Source organism: Ursus americanus, chromosome 2, assembly GCF_024610735.1.
Source record: "Ursus americanus isolate L20-20 chromosome 2, mUrsAme1.1.p, whole genome shotgun sequence".
NCBI lineage: Eukaryota > Metazoa > Chordata > Mammalia > Carnivora > Ursidae > Ursus > Ursus americanus.
Genome location: NC_142128.1, coordinates 92,890,234 through 92,905,115, shown reverse-complemented (window position 1 = coordinate 92,905,115; position 14,882 = coordinate 92,890,234).

Here is a 14,882-nt window from a genome sequence, read left to right as displayed (position 1 = left end):
CCCCCTACCATCATGCCCTTTGACAGGGTCCTGCTCTCTTGTGTCAGAGAACCCTTGCTAACAGTCTCTTCTGTGGCGTTTTTCCTCCTTTTCATTTTCATTTTTTTCTTCCTCGATAAAGCTGCAGCCTTGTAACAGTAATGATAGCTCTTGGGTTCATTAGATCTGATGTAACATTTTTTGCTTACCAATTTATTTTTTTCAGGTTTTGTTTTATTTCATTTCTGCTAATTTCCTCAGGACTTTTAATGTGTCTTTTCCTCCTACATAATCAAATTAAGTGCTTTATTTGTTTATTTTCTCATTATTTTTAACAGTAAAAACATTGACGACTGAGAATGGACCTCTGAGTATTTCTGTGACTCCGCCCTAAAGCTTTTCTTTATTATGAGGAGCTCTAATTTTTATCCAAAGTCTGTTATTAAGTCATTGGCTTGTGTCTTTTTTAGTGGTTATATTGGAGAGTTTTAAAATATTTTTCATATGATTTTTGTTGTTATTTATTTGAATTCTTGCTTTAATAATAATAATAACAATAAAGTATTACTGATAACTATTTCTCATTTTATTGCACTGTGACCAGAGTTCACAACCTGCAGAATTTCTTCTATTGTTCATTTTTTTGGATCTAAGGAAAATAATTCTACTCATTAGAAATTCCTGATACTTGTCTTATTGATATTTGCTGATGTTCTCAAACAACTTATGGAGGTACCTAAAGCCAAACAAAGTATGCAGATGTCTGAAGCCATGAGCCTCCCAGATGTCACTTGAGGGCTATCCACAAGACAAGACATCATAATCTAAAACTGCTCTGTAGCTTAACCGCTAAAAGGGGGGTAATCAGAAGGGGGAATGAAGCATGAGAGACTATGGACTCTGAGAAACAAACTGAGGGCCTCAGAGGGGAGGGGGGTGGGGGAATGGGATAGACCGGTGATAGGTAGTAAGGAGGGCACGTATTGCACGGTGCACTGGGTGTTATACGCAACTAATGAATCATCAAACTTTACATAAGAAACCAGGGATGTACTGTATGGTGACTAACATAATATAATAAAAAAAATTAAAATTAAAAAATAAAATAAAATAAAATAGAACTGCTCTGTAGCAAATTGAAAGGAAACTCCCCCTCAATGAGCCAAATTCCTAGCCTAATCATCTCTCTCGAAATTTCCCATACATTCCTGTCAGTCTCGTATATCAAGACATTTTCTATTGAGTTAGTGTGATCTGCTTTCTCTTTAAAATATCATTACTCACTTTTTAGATATCTGCTCCTCTGACCACATCATTTCAGCAGACTGGTTGATACCATCATTTCTCCCTGACACATGCCATTCTGCAATTATTTGTTTCCAATTATAAATCTGTCACACAGGAGCAAGTACCATTTTTTGTTTATTTTTGCATCTCCAAAGCAACTCACTACCCACTGCATACATGTTTGCTGAATTCAGTTTATCAAATTTTGAAAGCGTTTTGTTTAAAAAAAAAAAAAAAAGAACACATACCTGTCTTTTATTTCTATAACAAGATGTTAGGAAGAGATGCTTGCCCCTTCATCTCACTCATAGAAGGAGTGTGGCTTTCCATGGGGCTACTGAAAAAAGCTTAATTTGGGATCACTATATGTCATAAAGGTTTGAGGCATAATGTTCACCCAAAGATGGGGTGCCTGGGTGGCTCAGTCAGTTAACCTTCCAACTCTTAGTTTCAGTTCAGGTCATGATCTCCCAGGCATTGGATGGAGCCCTGCGTCAGCCTCTGTACTCAGTATGGAGTCTGCTTCAGATTCTTTCTCCCTCTTCTCTGGTCTGCCCCCCACCCAACTCTCACTCTCACTCACACATTCTCTCTCTCTCTAAAATAAAATAGATTAATTAAATTAAAATAAATAACGTTCACCCAAAGAATCTCAACTCAAATATGAGCTAACTGCTCTGGTGGCAAGGAAACAGAACATGCTATTATGTTGAAATTGGCCAACGCTACTAGAGTTTGTCAAGGCAAAGATGTTGATGGGAACCAGGTGTGAGAGCTCATGTTGGGTGTTTGTCCTCTACAGCCACCTAAAGGGGCAGTGGAACCCCAGCAGCAAAAACCTGGAAATAAATGCCGACAGAAAGCACAGTAACTACAGAAAGCTCAAGTAACCATCTAGATTAGAGAAGTATCTGCTCAAGACAAGGGAACTGAAGTCTGAGAGACTTGCTCCTAGCTTCCAAAGAGCCAACAAAGTGCTTCATGAAAGACTCTGCTTTAAACACCTTCCGTGTTTAAGCTGACTTTATTTAGTCAGTTCAATTGATGCTTTTTCTATTCCTTTACATTCCCACACCAGCAAGGTAAGAAAGGATAAAAAGACAAAGAGTTAGGGAAGAAGTTAACCATGATCCCCTTTCCCACTAGAAGTCTCCAGGCTGAAACAGGCTGATATATAGGTAGGAGGAAATGAGCCAATAAATCACATTTTGAGATCTCTTTAATATCCTCTCCTAAATATTGTAATTATCTTACACATTACTGTGTTCTTTACTTAAAGTGACCATATATCCTGAATAGAAAAGTCCTGAGGTCTACCAGAGTTTCCAGAGTAGGGAAAGATTACTTCTTCTGAATAAACATTAAAGGGATGGAGGGAGACAATGGACTTGTACTCTTTTTATATCATGAGTTATACAAGGTCACTCTACTGCTGAGACTTAGATGCGATTCATCCCCAGTGAGGGAGGCAGGGCAGTTCTAAAGCCAAGAGTTGCAGAGGCCACCTAGAACCAATAGAACGCAGCTAAGGCTCTTAGTTCCAAAAAGGAACTTACTCTGGCAACTTTAAGCCAAAAAGGAATTTATTATGGTATGTTAAGTAGCTCAAGGGGGTGGAGAAATAAGCTTATGGCTGGGTTTCCAGAAACCCCTCCCAGAAACTCACCATAGAACAGTGCTTCAACCATTGACCCCGACCCCAGAACCAAACCACAGCTGCCCATACATAGCAGTTTTCCTCACATAACTCACTCTGAAGTCTCATGTCTACTTGGTAGAACCTAGATAATCTGCCAGCACCATTCTACCCAACAAAGGTGGAAATCATAATAGAACAATCAAAGTATAGAGTCTGTTCAAAAGACATTGCAGGGGCTCCTGGGTGGCTCAGCCGGTTAAGCATCTGACTCTTGGTTTCCACTCAGATCATGATCTCAGGTTCCTAACATTGAACCCTGCATTGGCTCCACACTCAGTGAGGAGTCTGCTTGTCCCTCTCCCTCTGCTTCCCTCCCCCCACGCACTCTCTCTCTCTCTCCCATAAATAAATAAAATCTTTTAAAAAAAGACATTGGACAGCCACATATGACAGATGTTTTTAACTCAGGGCATAAGTACTGAGTATGCCCTTTATTCTGGTTTCTCATCCTGTTCATTGCACTGTGGAGTATTTCTTGACTTTTTTCCAAACCCTGGGGGAATGTCTAGGTTTCATAGCTCTTTCTGGTTATAGGAAGTTTGCACCTGTTTAGGAGCCACAAAGATTACAAGTTACCAGGCTAACTGCCTAACACTTTTACTTTTTTTGCTACCCAATCTTAACATTCAGCTATGGACCACCATGCCCGTGCAAACTTCTTACAGAGTTCCAACTCACAAGGACTTCTTTTTCCAATACAATAGCAGTCTGTATCTGCCCCATTCATCTGCACTCATAACATCTTTCACTGACTATTATCTTGTGTCTTGTTTGTAAAGCTGCTGGAATGGAGTGAAGAGAACGTAGTCAGGGTTTTTTTCTTATAGACATTCATACATGATACATGACAAACGTTTGGCAAGTATTTCTATAATTGTCACATTTAGAAGTCAGGATACCAATGGATAGTAAGCTTCTGAAAAACAATCCAAAGTGATGTAATCAAAGTTTTGCCACTTGCTCAGTGTGTACCCACCTTTACCTGTGGCTTATGGGGAGCCTGCCCACACAATGTACCTAACTCAGTGCTTGTTTTCCACCCCCACTCAGTGTCCCTGCCCACTTCGGTGTCAATCCCAAAAGCATGGCAAGCTTCCAAGTTATTCTTCACAATTCCCTGAAGAAAGCTTCTGTAATACCGGTGTGAGTAATGAGGACATGTCATAAGTCAGCTGTGTGACTTGTGACATACGCTGTAGGTTAGTGGTTCTTGAAGAGCTTCTGGGGCATAGGCGAACCCTTGCAAACAACTTGGTCTGGGCTAGCATCAAACGACCCCCTCCTGTGAAAACCAGTCCCTTCCTCCTCATATGAGTTTCTTCTAACACTGTTTTTTAACCAGAGGGAATAGTTCTGTTTGTTAAGTTTGGTGCCTCTTTTTCGTGGTACAGGTTTCTTTGAGTGTTTGTGCATTTTTGTACTGAGGAACCTGGTTTTGGGTCTGCCTACTCTGGTTACCTGACTTTGGTCATTGTGGGAGGGGAGAAGAGCATGAAGTTGGGCCTTAGTCTTACTCTCTGCTTTTAGTATGCATGTATACCACAGCCCACTGCATAACAAACAGCTCCAGATATAGTGACTCTATTCATCACCTTGATGAAGGCTCCAAGGTCCCCTCCCACTTCTTGTATCTGTGGACTCTAGGCTCTAAAGCCCCTCAATCACTTCTACCTCCACTGTTATTTTTCTACTGCTTGTGATTTGGTTTATAATTTTGGAGGATTGATTTCTCTGTAAATTTACTGTAGTGTGATTTTTATCCATTTAGTATTCTCAAAATTTCACATTCACTGACATAGTAATTACCTAGGGTCTATCTGGCTAGTGTTTATTACAAATTAATAGTCCCTTAATAGTAGGTTTTCATAACACTTTATAATTTACAAAACTCTTATGATTATCCCATTTAATGCTCACAATTTTGTCATGAAATTTTATAGAGACAGAGCAACTTGAGAGTTTAGTGACTTCTGCAAAGTCATATAACCATAAACGAAAGAAATTAGATCTATGTACTCTATGCCATATAAGTAGGTCACAGGATGCTCAGTTTTCCTACCTACAAAGTGTTAAGATTTCCCTCCACATCCTCTCTCCCCATTGGAATAACTCTCCTACCTGTAGGACTCCCATCACAACTCAATTCCTTACTTATGTTGACTAGAACTCCCGATTTAGGTCCATCTCCATGGTTAATTTTTCACTAAGTTTTAAGTACCTCCAGTACTTACATTTTTAATACTTTAGTTACAGAGAACCCTTCTTTATCTTACTAATGCCAATCAATTTTAGCATCTACCTGGAACACTAGGTTAACAAAAATAATGAAGCTAACTCAGGCATGACAGAAGAGAATGTCTAGATGAATGAGCGATGCCTGCCATGCAGTGGAGGGGATGGTGACAGCCTCTGAGACACTTAAACTTACAATTTCCCCACTTACTCTGCTTGCATCTCTCCTCACCATCACCTGTCTTTTCTGTTGGCTAAGTTTCTTTAGTGGGTATGGGGTTCAAGTGTATTATTATATACCTATATACTTATGTCAAGATATTTCTGATTTGGCAAGAGTATCTACCTATTTGTTTCACAGCAACTTTTAAAGGATTTCACTGACTTTGACCAAATTTGCTATAGTTGCAAAAAGAATCCAGATATGCAGTGAATTTTATTTGTCTTTCAATCTATTCTGACATTGACCAGGAAGGCATGAGTAGGTGACTATTGATAAAAAAATTTTTCAATATGTGAAAGTAATTTCATTAAGTAATTTTTAAACAAACATGAACGAAAGTTGATATATAAGTCTCAGAAATGCAGCTTCTCTGGTCCTTGGTCCCAGACCTCCTTTTTAGAATTTCAGAACTCCATCTGAGTACCTTAAAAGGAGAATGTTTAGAAAGTACTCCTTTATTCAGTGACAGAACATAAAGCCAAGGGAAATAAAGAACTGATTTTTTAAACTCTTGAAACTCAGCTACTTTATTTGGTCAGTCTTTGAGGGTGGGTGTTTCATTACTTGCCCAGATCATAAAAATTTTTGGAAATCCCAGGTAAGTCCTCTATTTTAAGTAATAATTTTATGTTAGTTACCTTAGACTCACAGACTAATCCAAGTAAATCATAAGCAGTGTAATTCCCTCTTAGCCAACAAATATTTCCAGCCAGATTTCAGTCTCTCCCTAGACACAGACCCCAAAATAAGCTATTTTCACAAATTATTTTTTCAGAAAGGGAACAAAGAACATGAAAGTGTGAGTAACAATAAAAACTGGAAAATAAACTCAAACTTATGCAAAGAGTTGATGGCATCAGTGTCATATCTGGCAAATGGCAACACATTCCTTCAAACTCATTACTCAACCTCAAAAGAACCAAACTGACTCCTTGGATTTTGTTTGGTTTAAATTAGAGATGACGTTTTCTCTGAAGAAATATTCATCCTTGATTGAATCTTCCTCTAAGCCATGGTGTGTGGGAAGGGAGGAGGAGGAGGAAGAGTAAAAGTGAGGAGTACATATTGATAATGGCAAATCATAGACAAAAGTGGAATTCTGCCATCTTTTCCTACTCCTGTAGAACAGGAGGCTATGTCATGTGATATCAAGAAAACAAAAAGGACCACCCATCTTTTTCAGAGGAGTTACATTCTGACCTCTTTTTTCTTTTTTTTTAATAATTTTTTATTATGTTATGCTAGTCACCATACAGTATATCCTTAGTTTTTCATGTAGTGTTCCATGATTCATTATTTGTGTATAACACCCAGTGCACCATGCAATATGTACCCTCCTTAATACCCATCACCGGCCTATCCCAACCCCCACCCCTTCCCCTCTGAAGCCCTCAATTTGTTGCCTGGAATCCATAGTCTCTCATGGTTCATTCCTCTTCTGCTTTACCCCCCTTCATTCTTCCCTTCCTTCTCCTACCGATCTTCCTGCTATTTCTTATGTTCCATAAATGAGTGAAACCATATGATAATTGTCTTTCTCTGCTTGACTTATTTCACTTAGCATAATCTCCTCCAGTCCTTTCCATGTTGCTGCAAATGTTGGGTAATCGTTCTTTCTGATGGCTGAGTAATATGCCATTGTATATATGGACCACATCTTCTTAATCCAGTCATCTGTTGAAGGGCATCTCAGCTCCTTCCACAATTTAGCTATTGTGGACAGTGTTGCTATGAGCATTGTGGTGCATATGGCCCTTCTCTTCGTCTACGTCTGTATCTTTGGGGTAAATACCCAGTAGTGCAATGGCTGGATCATAGGGTAGCTCAATTTTTAACTTTTAAAGGGACCTCCACACTGTTTTCCAGAGTGGCTGTACCAACTTGCATTCCCACCAACAGTGTAAGAGGGATCCCCTTTCTCCACATCCTCTCCAACATTTGTTGTTTCCTGCCTTGTCAATTTTTGCCATTCTAACTGGCGTAAGGTGGTATCTCAATGTGGTTTTGATTTGAATTCCCTGATGTCTAATGATGTTGAACATTTTTTCATGTGTCTGTTAGCCATTTGTATCTCTTCGTTGGAAAGGTGTCTGTTCATATCTTCTGCCCATTTTTTGATTTGATTATTTGTTTCTCATGTATTGAGTTTGAGAAGTTCTTTGTAGATCTTGGATACCAGTCTTTTATCTGTAGTGTCATTTGCAAATATCTTCTCCCATTCCGTGGGCTGCCTCTTAGTTTTTTTGACTGTTTCCTTGGCTGTGCAGAAGCTTTATATCTTGATGAAGTCCCACAAGTTCATTTTTTTCTTTTGTTTCTCTTGCCTTTGGAGATGTGTCATGAAAAAAGTTGCTGTGGCCAATGCTACCCAGAGCAATCTACACTTGCAATGCCATCCCGATCAAAATACCAATAACATTTTTCAAAGAACTGGAACAAACAGCCCTTAAATCTGTGTGGAACCAGAAAAGGCCCCAAATCGCCAAGGAATTGTTGAAAAGGAGAAACAAAGCTGGGGGCATCACGTTGCCGAATTTCAAGCTATACTACAAAGTGTGATCACAAAGACAGCATGGTAATGGCACAAAAACAGACACATAGACCAATGGAACAGAATAGAGAACCCAGAAATGGACCCTCGGCTCTTTGGGCAACTAATCTTTGACAAAGCAGGAAGAAACATCCAGTGGAAAAAAAGACAGTCTCTTCAATAAATGGTGCTGGGAAAATTGGACAGCTACATGCAAAAGAATGAAACTAGACCTTCTCTCACACCATACACAAAGATAAACTCCAAATGGAAGAAAGACCTTGATGTGAGACAGGAATCCATCAAAATCTTAGAGGAGAACATAGGCTGCAACCTCTTTGACATCTGACCTCTTTTTACAAGCAAAATTGCCCTGTTAGCAGCTCATTTGAATAGAACCATAATTTTCACTTTGGTGTGATTTTATCCACTAATTATTCATTATTCATTCACCAGTCACCATACATTTACTAACTGGCTCTAAGATGCCTGAATTTTGCTGCTAGATGTTAAATATAAAACTGTAGACGTGACATAGCTATTGCTTTCACTGACCCTAAGTTCCAGTAAAGGAAGCATAGAAGCAATTTATCCATTACAGCTGATAACAGACAAGAAAGTATAAGATTTAATGAATGAAAAGGAAGTCTTCCTGGAATAAGTAATAAAGTCTAGAGAGAAGGTAGACATTAAACTAACCAAAGAGAGGGAAGAATAAAGCAAGCAAAAGAATTTCAGGCAGAATAAAGCAACCACTTTAAGGAACCAAAAGTAATTTATTCTGTTTGAGAAGTAGGTCCTTGAAGGTTGAGGGCAAAAGTAGATAGGCATGCTATATAGGGATGAAGAGATAAGTAGACACCAGACATTAAAGTCATATATATCATTTAGAAGCTGTGTATGGCTGTAAGAGATGAAAGTCACCAAACAATGGTTATATAAGATATGGAGTTATTTTACTCTCATGTACATCAAATCCAGGAATAGGCAGTCCACATTATCTCCATGATGAAGGAACCATTAAAGATTTCAGTTCATTCTTGCTTTCAGTTACTGCATCTTTAGTTCAGGACTTTCCCCATAAGACCATTTCAAGGTCTTAAAATGGCCACTTCATCTTGAGCCACTATTTTCTCCAGTTAAGAAGATGGAAGAAGAAAAAAAGAACAACTGTTTACACTCCCCCCAAAATCAGTTCCTTTTCTAGATGCTACACTCGAAACTTTGGCTTTTATTCCATTGGCCAGAACTTTGTCAAACAACCGTTCCTATCTATATGCAAGGGGTACTAGGACATATGGTTTCTTAGCTGAGCACAACTGCTCTCCTTAACAAAGTCAGGGTCTATTAGAATGGAGGAAAGAAAAAAAAAAGATATTAAAGACAACTAGAAATCTTTGCTTTGCCACACCATCTTTACCCTGAAGGTAACAGAGTCATTTAAGAATTTCAAGTCAGGAAGTAACATGGTCAAATTTTGTATTTTCAAAAGGACCTCTTGAATGCGGGGCAGAGACAGGATTGGAGGGGACATGATTAGTGGCCAAGGGAACCTGTTATGAAGATGTTAAATAAAACCAGGCAATAGGTGATGGTGGCCAAAGAGTGTGATTTGGCAAGGACAGAAGGTGAGACCAGGAGGAAACCAGGAGCATAAAGGAGTAAAGACAAGAATCCTGTTGACATCAAAGACAAATCTCACCCACTTACCATTGTACCTGATATGACTTATCCCCATGTAGCCTCATTCTTCTGAGCAAAGCAAGCCAATATTGCATTTAACTTAGCTCTTTGGGATGTTATGCTACACCTAGGGTAATTAGAGTGCTTGTCCTATTATTTTTTAAATATTAAAAATGCATTCTTTTTTAATTTGAAATCAATTTATGAATTTTAATCATAGCAAATGTGTTTTAAAGTAGTCATAAAATCAACATTACCATATATATAAAGGACAAGACATCAGTTTGGCCTACAAATATACCATATATTAAAACTGGGCTCACTGGAAAAACTCAGGACTTGTGGGGAACCTGGCTGGCTCAATTGGTAAAACAGCTAACCCTTGATCTCAGGGTCATAAGTTCAAGCCCCACATTGTGTACACATTGTGTATGGAGCCTACTTAATTAAAAAAAAAAAGTAGGAACTCCTGGTGGCTCAGACGGTTAAGCATCTGCCTTCAGCTCAGGTCATGATCCCAGGACCAAGTCCCACATTGGGCTCCTTGCTTAACAGGGAGCCTTCTTCTCCCTCAGCCTGCCACTCTCCCGCTTGTATTCTCACTCTCTCTCTCTTTCTCTGACAAATAAATAAATAAAATCTCTAACAAAAAAAAGTAAAATAAAATAAAAAGTACTGAAAAGTTGATTCTTATTACATTTGCAATCTATTTATATAATTTTCCATAAATTCATAAATAAGACTCCACAAATCCTGTTTTTGATTAAATATTTGATGCATGCAAAATAGTATATATGTATGTGAACATTATGGAAGACAATAATAAAATGAATACTCATTATCCAGTATACAACCTAAGAATCAGAAGGTTAGCTATACTTTATGTTTAAAAGCCATCACTCACATAAAGTCAAAATACCCATGCTTTTCAGCTACCTATGACCATGTTCTTTGTAGACGTATAGACAAGGAAAGGTGACAACAATATGAGGTCTCAATAGCCTCATATTTTCCCCAGTGTCTTGACTCATCCTAAAACCATAACAATAATAGCTCCTACATAATTAGTGCTTATTATGTGCCACGCACTGTTCTAAATGCTTTACACATATGAAATAACAGTATTATCAGTGATTTTGTGAAATAAATATTAATATCCTCATTCCTATTTTATGGATAAACAAATTGAGGCATGGAATAGTTTAGTATCTTGCCCAAGGTCACACAACTAGTGAATGGTAAACCAGGATTCACACAAGTCATCTGGCTCCATAGCCTGTTCCTAGCCACTGCACATACTCAGCCTATAGAATCATGACAGTGATGATGACAGTGGTACCAGTGGCACTGCTGATGACACCTTTTCCCTTAAATATGACTGCTTCTCCACTAGAATGTGAGTATAGTCTCCAAAATTCACCTGTCTCTAACATTCTCAACTGATTCCTTGATGCTCTGAGGTTTTAAACTTGGCTTTGTGAGTGGTTCTATATATAATCAATTTCTTATTTTCTCCAAGTGTTTTAGTTGAGCAATCCTACTTACTGTAAAAGAAAAATCCCCAAATCTCAATGACATAAAATACTGGAAAATTCTTGTTTTGTAGATGAAATAGGTGTTTGCTGATTGGTGACAAGAGAGGGAAAACAGGCTTTATTCCATGCAGTTGGTTGCAGACACAGGTTGCAGAAGGCTTCAAAGTTGCCCTGGAGGTTAATATCCACCAGTAGATAGGAGAAGAGCATGGATGACTGTAAGTGGGAGGGGCTATGACTAACATTTCACTGGGTAGAATTCAGTCACATGACCACTACTAACAGCAAGGGAGGCTGTAAGTCCCAGAAAGAAGAGGAAACAATTTTGTTGATTAGCTAGTAGTCTCTGCTATTGCAAACCTTACATTTCTCACTTGTAAAATGGTAAGGCTTTTAAGCCTGTAGAATTTTCAATAATAAAAACCTACAGGCTTACCACTTCACACAGATCAAAAAGTCTTCACCACTGCTAACAGTCCAAAATATTCCATTTATCTTGTTCATCTTTCTTGCAAGCCCATATAAATTTTTATATTTCTCTACTTCTTTTAGAGATTTTTATGCCTTTTGTTTCTGTGAGTTAATATCCTACAGGACAAGGACTGTGGTTTCTACAGGTGGCAACAAAAGATTATTAAACATCTTGAAAATGTCATGGACTGCTTCATTTAATTCTCTCAAGAATCCAATGGGATAGGTTTCATTATCCCTATCTGTATGATGGTGGAGCTAGGAAGGCAATAAGTAGGGGACCTACAAGTAAGTAATCAGCCAAAGGACACAGCTGATAAGTGATGGTAAAGTCTCAACTTGAACTCAAGCCTTCATTGATTCCAAGTATTGGGTTTATACTAATCATATTATTCTGCCACCTTTCTACTTCTTTCTGTTCAGGTTCCTCAGAACAGTTAACACAGTGTCAGGCACCTGGTGAAAAAAAAATCGAACAAATACTTGTTCAAATAAATTGAATTGAATTTTATATATCCTCAAGTTTAATAAATCTATAGTGTAAGCCTATGCTCTTGAAGGAAACATATTGTCCCTTCCTTGATTTCTTGTCCTCTCCATGCCTGCTTTATTTTTACTTTTCCCTCACTTGCATTCCATCATTCCTTTTGTTGATGCTCACAAGGTCTATTTCAGCACCACAAACCCCCAAGAAGGAAGCTTTTATTTAGGAAGTTACAGCACACATAACCACACTTAGCCACTTGAGAATTTCTGGCAAAAGCCTTATGAAGAGCATGACTTTCTGTAATCTGAAAAAGCTTCCTGTATTATTTAACTTTATGGAAAAAAAAAAAAACAATTCAGACCTTCTTGTGGAATGTGAATCTAGACACATCTGTCTGCATTTTTGTGGTTAGCTTGGAACATTATTTTTTCTCCAGGCTTCTCAGCTAGATTTTATTCCTCTTCCAGGAAGACTCCTGTTGGATGGTATATGAGTTATATTTTCAATTGACACTACATTAACAGACAATCTGCCAAACTAGAAGAAAGTTTTTTGTTTTTGTTTTTGGCTGTTTGTTTTTGTTTTTTTGGTTTTGTTTTTTGTTTTTGGTCTAAGACCAGCTGGCTAAAGCCTCCTCTTACAAATATCTTCTGCTTGTAAGCACATGGCTAGAGACTCAGAATGAATGCTACAGCTTCCTTATATCTTGTACAAGGTATCTTGTTCTGTGTACAAGGAAGTTGTGAGTAGGGAATTAGCAATGGTGTAATAGCTTTTTTTGTGGGTAGGTAATTATGGTTTATGATGTTTATCTAACAAATTATACCCAAAGAGAGTAACTACCTTCAGAAAATAGTAAAATTGTGTCTCCCTGGGGAACTATATCCATACTACCAATCTAGACCAAGCAAAACAAAATAAAACAAAAACATTTACCAGGGGCGGGACCTGGATTTGTAGAAGGAACTTTTCGCTATTTAATGAAGAGACTTTATTAATGGAAATACTTTATCCTTCAGATATTGCGTCACTTTGGGAAAAAAGAAATGTGGACCCAGTATAAGAATTTTATTGGCAATATCATGTTTTACCTCTGTACCTAATAAGTTTCTTCAAGATAATTTATTCACAAAAAAAATATTTACTGGCCAACTTTATATGCTTAGCACTGTGTCAAGTACAGAAATTCATCATCAAGAAAATAATAAGGTCATAAAAGAATTATATAATGAGAATTCAGAGAGAGGAAAAGCTTTCTTCTGCCTAGAGGAATTTAAAAAGGCCTCATGCAGGAATTTTCTTCAAGCTGAACCTTGAATGATTATTCTACATTCACTTTATTCCACTCCATATACAACAGTTTCACAATAGCAATTCTGATATATAACTACCATCAGTACAATTGGTAAGAACAGCTTAAAACGTATTTTTAATATATCCTCCTCATTCTCCCCTACCCATTTTAAAGTTATAATATATCTACATTGTCAGAGGATATAGCCATTATATACTATAATCTCTTCCTTTTAAGCCTCATTTTTATAAAAACCAGGTGTTTCATGATCACCACAAGTCCTTAGGTCAATATCTGTGTAGTTATTTTAGTTGTCTGGAGCTCATCTTCTAATAGATTCTTCATGAAGGGCTCATGGGAACAAGATTTTCTGAGTTCTTAAAAGTTGAAAGCAACAATTTATCCATGCCCACTATACTTGAACGTCAGTTTTGCTGGATATAAAATCCTTGGCTTATATTTATTTTTCCTTTGGGTATTTTAAAAATGTTTTCTGTTTTCTTCTGGGTAAAGTGTTTGTGGTAGGCTGCATAATGCCTCCTGCCCCAAAGATACCCATGTCCTAATACCCAGAACCTGTGAATGTTATCTTATGTGGCAAAAGGGATATTGCAGGTGTGATTAAGTTAAGGGTCTTCAGATAGGGACGTAACCCTGGATTATCCAAATAGACCCTAAATGTAATCACAAGTATCCTTATGAAAGGGAGGCAGAGGCAGACTATAGAAACGAAAGATAACAATTGGAGTGTTGAAGCAAGGGGAGAAAAGGTTGAGGTGATATGGGGCTATTAACCAAGGAACGAGAATAGCCTCTAAAAGCTGTCAAAGAAATGGATTCTCGGGGCGCCTGGGTGGCACAGCGGTTAAGCGTCTGCCTTCGGCTCAGGGCGTGATCCCGGCGTTATGGGATCAAGTCCCACATCAGGCTCCTCTGCTGGGAGCCTGCTCTTCCTCTCCCACTCCCCCTGCTTGTGTTCCCTCTCTCGCTGGCTGTCTCATCTCTGTCAAATAAATAAATAAAATCTTAAAAAAACAAAAAGTAAATATTTAAAAAAAAAAAAAAAGAAATAGATTCTCCTTGAGAGCTTCCACAAGGATCCAGCCTTTTTTACATTTTTATTCTAACCCTATAAGACTCTTCACAGACTTCTGGCCTCTAAAACGCTAAGAGAATAAATTTCTGTTGTTTTAAGCTCATTAGTTTGTGGCAATTTGTTAGAGCAGACAGGAAAATATTTAGAGTGTTAGTCCAGTGATGATATTTTTGCCAAGATAATTACTGAATTCTTTATCTTTTTTTAAGTTCAGTAATTTTTAAAATTCAATCATTCAGGGTCAGGATTCCCAAGGTTATGCATTATGCATTTTAATATGTAGTTTCAAATCTTTTTTATTTCAGAAGTTTTTTTTTTAATTATAATTTTAGCATTTCTTCTGTTTTCTGTATTAGTTTTCTTCTT